The sequence below is a fragment of the Pteropus alecto genome, unplaced genomic scaffold, assembly GCF_000325575.1.
Source record: "Pteropus alecto unplaced genomic scaffold, ASM32557v1 scaffold80, whole genome shotgun sequence".
Taxonomy (NCBI): Eukaryota; Metazoa; Chordata; class Mammalia; order Chiroptera; family Pteropodidae; genus Pteropus; species Pteropus alecto.
In genome coordinates this window covers 1227841-1236156 of record NW_006430460.1, presented here as the reverse complement: position 1 = coordinate 1236156, position 8316 = coordinate 1227841, and positions in this window count along the sequence as shown.

Here is an 8316-nt window from a genome sequence, read left to right as displayed (position 1 = left end):
GTAACGGGCTGACCACGCAGTTTTCCGTGACTGGCCACTGTAGTCACACGCAGATGACTTTTCAGAAAAATTTCGGACGTGGGCGCCGCTCGCTCTCCCAGTTTCCAGTTTTCCTACCTCCTTCCAGTCTTCGCTTATGTGGATCTAAGCGTGGAAATTTTCTAGCCTCCTTCGTGCATTTCACGTGATAGCATGAAAGCATTCCGGTGCTTCTGCATTATCATTCTAATTACTACTTTAACAGCTGCATAAAATTCCATCAGGTTCATAGACCCGAATTTCTCAAATTGTTTCTCATACGTTGAATTGTTTATGATGTTCCCCTAGTATAAAACATGTTACAATAAATTTTTTTCCCACATGTACATGTTTGTTTGTTTGTTTTTTCTTTTGCTGGGATTTTTCTTTGGGCTAAATCCCCCAGAGTATAAATACCCAGGGGTTTGAATATTTTATGTTCGGTTGTCTTTGTTACATCTTGAACACATACATATGAGTTTCAACATTCTTCTTCTCATCTTCCTGGGTACCCGGGCAAAACTGATTCAAGTCATCTCTTCAGTTCCCAGATAGTTCAGCGGATACTGGGTTAGAGCGAGCCAGGCTTGGCCACACGCAGAGCTGCCACCGACATCCGAACGCAAGCCAGCCTTCTTCAAGAATCCTTGTCTTTCCTGCTTAAACACCAGACCAGAAAGAGAAGAAATAATTACTCAGTGCTGGCAAAGGTACAAGGAAATGACACAGGAATAAATGTCACGGCGTATAAGCTGGTAGGACCTCTGTGGAAGGCAATTTGGCAACATGTAGGAAAAGCTCTAAAAATGTAAATATGCTGGAATCCAACCATTAGACTTTAATCATTTATCCTCAAGGGGGAAAGTCAAGGAGAGGTACAAATATTTAGCTATAAGTATATTTTTTACAGAGTTTCTTACCATAGCAAAAATGGAAATAAATGTATGTCCCAAAAGAGGAATTGGCTTAAAAGTTATGACGTGCCTTTATGTGGGGTACTATGCAACCATTTAAAATTATAACTGTAGATAATACATTAATGACATAAACACAGACTCATAATGTACTTAACAAAGAAACAGGACACAAAATAGCACTTACCATATTACCTACTTTTGAAAAATATATAGATAGAAATAGTTATAGAGATGTTCCAGTTGCTAACAGTATTTACATCTAGATAGTGGAATTATTGGTGTTTAATGGTTTTGCTTTTTTATTTTTTTACACCACAGATATTATTGCTTTTATAATAAGAAAAACGCAAAGTTGTTTTTTTTTTTTTCTTATTTAGACCAGTTTATAAAACCTACGGGGGCACAAAAATGTTTGTTTTGTTTTCTACACTTTAACCAGCTGGGACAGGAACGAAAAGAACTGTCCACACCCTCCTGGAGAGTCTGTGTGCTTCGTCACCCGTGTACCCAATAGCGAGGGCATCACTGAGGGATCGCAAAGGTATGATGTCAAAGGTAAGGAAAACGCCCTCCACGTCTCATTTAAAATACCAGTGACCCAGTCCAGCAAAGGAAGTGACGATGTCCCCGCCCCTCCAGCCAGAGTCCTGGACATCTGTCCCTGCAGAAGTAGCGAGGGAGAGAGTCGGGCTAGCAGAGACCGGAGCTGCTCTTCCCTTCGTGCATCGGTTACCTGCCGCTGCGTAACAACGAGCCCTCAGTCTCGGTAGCCCAAAGCAGCAAACGTGAGCGATTGTCACAGTTTCCGTGGGCCAGGAGTCCGGGAGTGAGCTCGCGGGTGGCTCTGACTCCGCTGTGTCATGACCTTGCATGTCAAGCACGGATCACCGTCCTCTGTCGATTCGACTGGGGTGGGACGGTGACATCCCCGGGCACACTCACACCGTTCGTGGTTCATGGCCTCGCTCGGCTACTGGCTAGAGGCCTCGGTTCCTCGCCTCACGGGCCTCTCCTTAGACAGTCTGCGTGTCCTTGTGACGTGACAGCTGGCTTCCTGAATGAGTGATCCGAGAGAGAGAGAGAGAGAGAGAGAGAGAACGCTCCTGACCTAGAAGCCGAGTGTCTTTTAAAACCTAATCTCGGATGCGAAGTCCAGCCGCTTCTGCTGCACCTCGGTCACCCAGGGCCGACTCTGAGCAGCGTGGGAGAGGGGAACGCGACGGTGAGAACACGGGGCACGGGACGCGTGAGGGGCCACCTCGGAGGCTGCCTACCGCACTCCCCAAAGTGCCACATCCCTGAGGCCCCCTCGGCAAGAGAACTGGGGACTCAGGAATGAAAAGCCACGGTTGCAAACGGAAGGACGAAAGTTCTAACAGAAAATCTTTCCTTTCAGGAAACGAAACCTTCAGACCGCACAGCAACCAGAGGGCTGACCAACGGCCCGAAGCAGAGGTCACGGCCCCGTCATCGTGCGTAGCTTCAGCCGACACTTTCTCGGATTTCCTTGCGAGCGGCTTCCGAGAGTGTCTTATCAGCTTGTTTTGTTTAGACGCAGACATGGCACGCATCGGGGAGCTGTCGTCCTGCGTCCGGTCCCATGCGCAATGTGAGTGGCTCGCTCCTGGACTTGCTCTGAGTCTTGCCCTGGCTGTTACCCTAATGGCACCGCTGGCCTAATGCGGCGAGTGAGGGGGTTGCTGTGCGCCGAGTTTAACACCGGGTGGTAAAGCCTCAACATCACCCTCGCCTACCTCATTCCCAAGCCTGGCAGGCCACCGTAGGTCCCCCCTCCTGATCCCCCAGATCCTGGGCTGCCGCTCCCCTCGCCTGTTCCACGGCCACACCAGAATAGCCTCCACGGTCACGGCTTCCTGTCACCTTCTTTTCCTTCCTTGCTTCCAATTCATCCTTGACATTATTGCCAACAGGAATGGCTGACAAATCTGTATGTGTGTTCTCCCCTAAATTCTGGAAGGGAATCAAAGGTGTCCAGTGTAGCAAAGAGTGGGGTTTTAGGAGGAAGAATGAACGTGGTTCTTTAGGGCCGCCTTGTGACTCAACCGCATGGCTGCTCCATACCCTCAGGGCTTAGAGCAGAGTATTTACTAGACCTTGAATGAATGAATGAATGAATGAATGAACGAACGAGCGAATGAATGAACGAACGAAGAGTTGGAGGATAAATTTAAGCCTACTAGCCCTGTTTGGCTGAATAAAAAGTTGACAACTCCGTGACATCCACCCCAATCCCCACCCCATCAGATAAATAAAATAAAATTGTGGCCTAGGAATCCTACAGTCCGGGGACCCACGGCTGAGGCCACTGGTGTCATCCTGTTGTTGTACAGCTAGTACCGTGACTTTTCTCCTGCCTCCTAAGGTCAAAAGACCAAGTAACGCATATATCACTCACATCTTCATGACATACTCCATTTGCATTACGAGGCTCGAGCCAAGTAACGAGTGAGAAGAATCTTACGGATGAGATACAGCATGTGATTAGAAGGAGAAGGGTTGCATCGTGGAGAAAGGTTATCTGCTTACAGGTTCGACGCCGATCAGGGTAAGTCGGGGGGCCCAGTGATGGGCTCTCCTGCACCTGTAGCAATGGTGACGTCTAGCAGCAGGAGAGCATGGTCAGACTCTCCCCGTGGCCAAGTGACATAAGCGGACCCCGAACCAGCTTAGATAAGAGGGGCAGGGACTCGGAGACGAGGCTTTGAATGCCATCGGAAGTCTGTCTCCCGGTCCCATCTCTGCTTTTCTCGGTGCCTGGATACAGAGAGCTTTCTTCACACAGCGGTGGACTTGGGAGCCCATCTCACTGGCTTCCCAGTCGAGTGACTCTGTGACCAGGGCTTTTCTGCCAGGTCCAGCTGGGAATGCCCTGGATTCGGACTCTGTCAGGTGACAGCTCAATCATTATGGCCAAGAGGCCAGCTGTGTTTACTTAGATTCTCTAAGCTTCACTTTCCTCAACTGTAAAATGGGAATAATGTTAATAGCGACCCCAAATTGTGGTAAAGAGTACAATAATTGAAATGAGATCATGCATGCAAAACACTAAACTCCATATCCGGCACATAGCAAATGCTCAAAACTTTGATAGTCTATTTGGCAATTATTAATGCTTTGTTATCTGCCGGACATGGAAACCAACCCACAGAACCTGGTCTTCTGTGTGTGTCCAAATGGTGCAGCCTCCTGCTCTTGTCCATATCCCCTCTTCCTGCAGCCAGGCTGGAGTTTGGTTGAATAATGTACATAAAATAATATAAAATCATGCGTGAAAGAAAGTGTGTAAGGGTCAACAAATGCCAAAACCAGAGTCAGACAATCTAGACCTTAAAAGAACTTCTTGATAATAAAACACCCTTATCTGCTTAGAGAGAAGCAGAAAGTATTAATTAGTTCTGAAGATCTTACTGTCACATAAAGGTAGCATGCCGGGTCTGCAGGCTGACAGCAAGCGAGTCTCAGCTGTTGTCGAGATGCTTCGGGGCCTCTGTTCCTTCCACCCACAAAACAGGGAGAATGACGTTCCCCCCAACTCCCACACCGAGGTGCTGGAGACTTAGTGAGCTGCTGTCGCTCAAATGCTTCCAGCTCAGCCCGCAAGAGGCTCTGCGCAGGCCCGGCGTTGGTGCACACGCGGCCCCTTCACGGTCACGTGTTTGGCCTGAGCTTTGGGTGACACTACTTCAGAGGACTGCTAAGAACCACAGACACGCTGAACGGTTGTCTTAAAAAGACAGATTGGCCCAGTGACCGCTCCGTCCTTCTCAGACATCTCACCCACCGTGTTGACATCACGTCGCTCTGAGGACCAGCTCTGGGTCCTGGCTACCCACCCCTACCTCATCTTATTTTAATTCTTCTATCTATCCCTCCGATCAAGCACCCTCTCATGCCACTGGGGGGCGGGGGTGTCAGCTTTTCCCCTCCACAGTTTGTGAGTGAATTAGACCATGTGTATTGGGATAGATTACCATCGTATCAACGATATGAGGTCTATGTTCATTATACCTCAATAAAACTGGAAGGAAGTAATCATAATACATGAGGAAATATAGAGCAGCAAGTTAAAATTCGTTTTTTTAGTAATAGACTAAAATGACAAATCATTAAAAAGGCATTAACCCGGTAGTACTCTAAGGCCAGCTAATACTGGCTTGTGAGAGCTGATTATTAAATTTTTAGGAATTTTTCGAGCCAGTTGGTAAACACAGTTATTTCAAAAACTAAATTATATAGGCTTGCAATTTTTAAAATTACATTAAAAACAAAGCTAATAAGTTCTCAAAACTCGTCGCTTCATAATAATGTTATAACCATATATTCTTCTGAGGTCATTGATGTCTAGTGTTTGTGTCTATTGTGCTATAGGGCGGGACTCTTAGGTAGTGATGAGCCGCTGTGCGTCTCTTCCCATCCATTTGCTCAGCGGTGACCTGCCAGTAGCTTGCCGTTACCCACAGTGGGAATATCTGCCCCACAGAAGCTGGACCGCTACGAACCGGGACGCCCTACTTCCCGCAAGAGCTGGGCATCGAATGTTTACCAGCAACACCGCTGTCTAAACCCAGAAAGACAGAGAGGGAACAGGAACGAAGATGCCAGCGGACAGAAAAAAATGCCAACGACATTCTGGAAACGAAAAAGGCAGACGGATGAGAGGGAATGAATTTAGCAGAGGCGATAAAGCCAAACAAAACCTCAGTCCACAGGGAGGAAAACTCGGAAGAGGAAAACTGGCCACAGCACGGAACCCTAGGAAGAGACAGAAACCGGTCCCCTCTGCTCTGGACATGGCGCAGGTGAGCTGACAACAAACACGGTGCCAGGAGTAGTGAGACCCCCACAGATCTTGCCACACCTGTGCAGCCAGGCCGCTGGCCCTGCCCAGCCCTGGGAGAAAAGGCCGGACCAGAGGCGATCTGGACAGAGAGCAAACTGACAGCTGGCACGCCGCACGCTGCTGAAACCGGCGACCGAGTGAAGTCTGCGTTTTGGACTGTGAGATACCGCGGTCCCCTTCGCCCTCTGGGCTCCCAGAATGCTGGCAATGAGATGTACACCCCACGGGCAGAAGATCAGATGGCTTCATCTCTACAGAAGCTGACTGGTTCAGGAGAAGAGACGTTCAAGCGGCTGATCTGACAGCAGCCCCCAGAGAAACGCAGATGGCCGCAGAGTCACCGACAGGGAAGCCGATAATCGACAACCGTCACCCAGGCGCACGTCACTTCAGTGCCAGCCGTAAGTCACCAGACGTTGGAGGGAAGAAGCCTCTAACATAAAGAGACATGATTCCCAAAGCTGAGTTTTGGATCCAGACAAACTATCACGTGCTAGTGTAGAATAAGGACATTTACAAGGTCTCTAACACTTACCTGCTGTGTGCCTGTTCTCAGAAAGCTACCGGAGAGTGTGCTCCAACAAAACCAAGAGTCAACCAAGAGAGAACACGGGAGCTCCAGCGCAGGGGGACCCAGCGCAGGGGAGAGGCAAAGAGGACCCCCAGGCCGTGTGGAAGGGAAGCCCAGACCAGGAACCGGCCCGAGGTCAGGGCAGGAGGACAGCTCCGGGAGGATGTCCCCAGGGGAAGAAAAACGCAGCGGAGAGATTATCAATGTTTTCTCCTACCGAGGAGAGTTTGAATGAATGACCCCAATTCATGACATTCCGAAATGCCCGGATTTTCCGCACATTGAAAATCATACTGCCTCTTGTAGCCGATATGTTAAGTATTGGATGGCAGTTTCATAGGGAGCACTTTTGTTCTTTCGTAGTGGCTCGTGGAGAATGGCCCGCCTCGCGACGAAAGGCGGCCAGGACAGGAAGCAATACAGGAACTCAGGGGGGAGGTGAGGAGAAAGCGTGCATGCCTGTGTCTGGGGAGCGGGGTCGGGAGCTAACCCCGCATCTTCCCCAGTAATAAGTCAGTAGGTGCTATCTAACATCTAAAACGTAAAGGTACGGCTTGGTAAACATATCATTTAGGATAATTGCTGCACATGCCAGAAGCACAGCTGAAATCGCAGACAGCGGTCGGCTCGGGGGAGCGAGCTGGAGGTGAGAACGGCCGGGGCAGGGGGCTTCCGGGTCGTGATTTTTCTGTAAGCCTCGGGCACCTGTGAATTTCTAAACCATACGTATGGATGAGAAGTAAAAGCGACGTGTCGAGAAATAAACGTTTTAAACTGAGGAGCAGCACCGCGAGCCTCTCAGGAGCAGGCTTGTCAGACCTGAAGATGGAGAGGGACCTTGAAGGACCTTTAAGGCGGTCTCCGGTCCCCTCGGCGTCCTGGGCTGGTCTTCGGAGGTGAGGCCGTTGGTTGACAGGGCTATTGCCTCCTGTCTTAGGAAACTTGCTGCCTGATTTTTCACTCTCAGGAGACCAGATGGGGAAGATTGGAAACCACAGAGCACAGGACACGTTTTTCCAACGCCGGGGGGACCCGGAGCCCCAGGGGAGGAGACAGGAAGCCAGCAGCTTGGCAGGTGTCGGGCCCTTCCTGCAGACATTGGTCTGGGTCCAGGGCACCCGGCCCCTCCTGCCCGCAGAGGAAGGGCCCTGGATTCCGGAGGAGATGAGGCAGCGTCCGCCAGCATGTCCCAGCTGCTCCACATCCTGGAAGGAGAGGAGGACGGGAAGAAGGGGGTCCTCCGATGTCCCCCCGTGCACGAGTTTCTGCAGGCACTCAGGCACACACAACTATGTCCCAGGACGAGCATCTGCACTGCTGGCCCTGAGCCGGGTAAGGCCACCAAGGCTGGGACCGATGTGCAGGAGGCGGCCAGAGGCGGCGGTCTCCCGCAGGACCTCCCTCCAGCTGCCGTGACATGCCACAGCCACACCACATGTGCGCGTGAAAACAGCCATGGCCCAGCCCCTCCCCTGGGCTCCCTCCCAGCCCCCCACTTCCCACCCCAGCTCCCGCCATCCTGCAGCCAAAGGGGGAACATGTGGCCCAGCAGCGGGCCCTGGAGCTGGCTCAGGTGACGCTCTGATTGGTCAGGCGCCCTCGTGAAATATTTTAAATCTCACTCCTTGCCACTAGATCCATCCATCAGCCAGAGGCCAGGAAGCAGACTTCCCGCAGAACCCCGCTCGGCTCTGCCCCTTTTCTCCCGAGCCCACAGCGTTTGCCGGTTTAGAAGGCCCCGGGTTAGTAAAGTGTCTTTCTCTAGGACCGAGAGGATCAGCCCTTGTCTCATTCCCGGGGGCCCTGGTGCCCCAGACTGCAGGAGATTTTCCCATGCGCCTGTCCTGTTTCCCCAACTCGTTTTTCCTGCTGGAATGAGGTTAAGATGGCAGGAGAGCACCCTAACAGGGGACATGAAGTTAGCAGGGGTGGTGTGTGCAGCCCCGGGG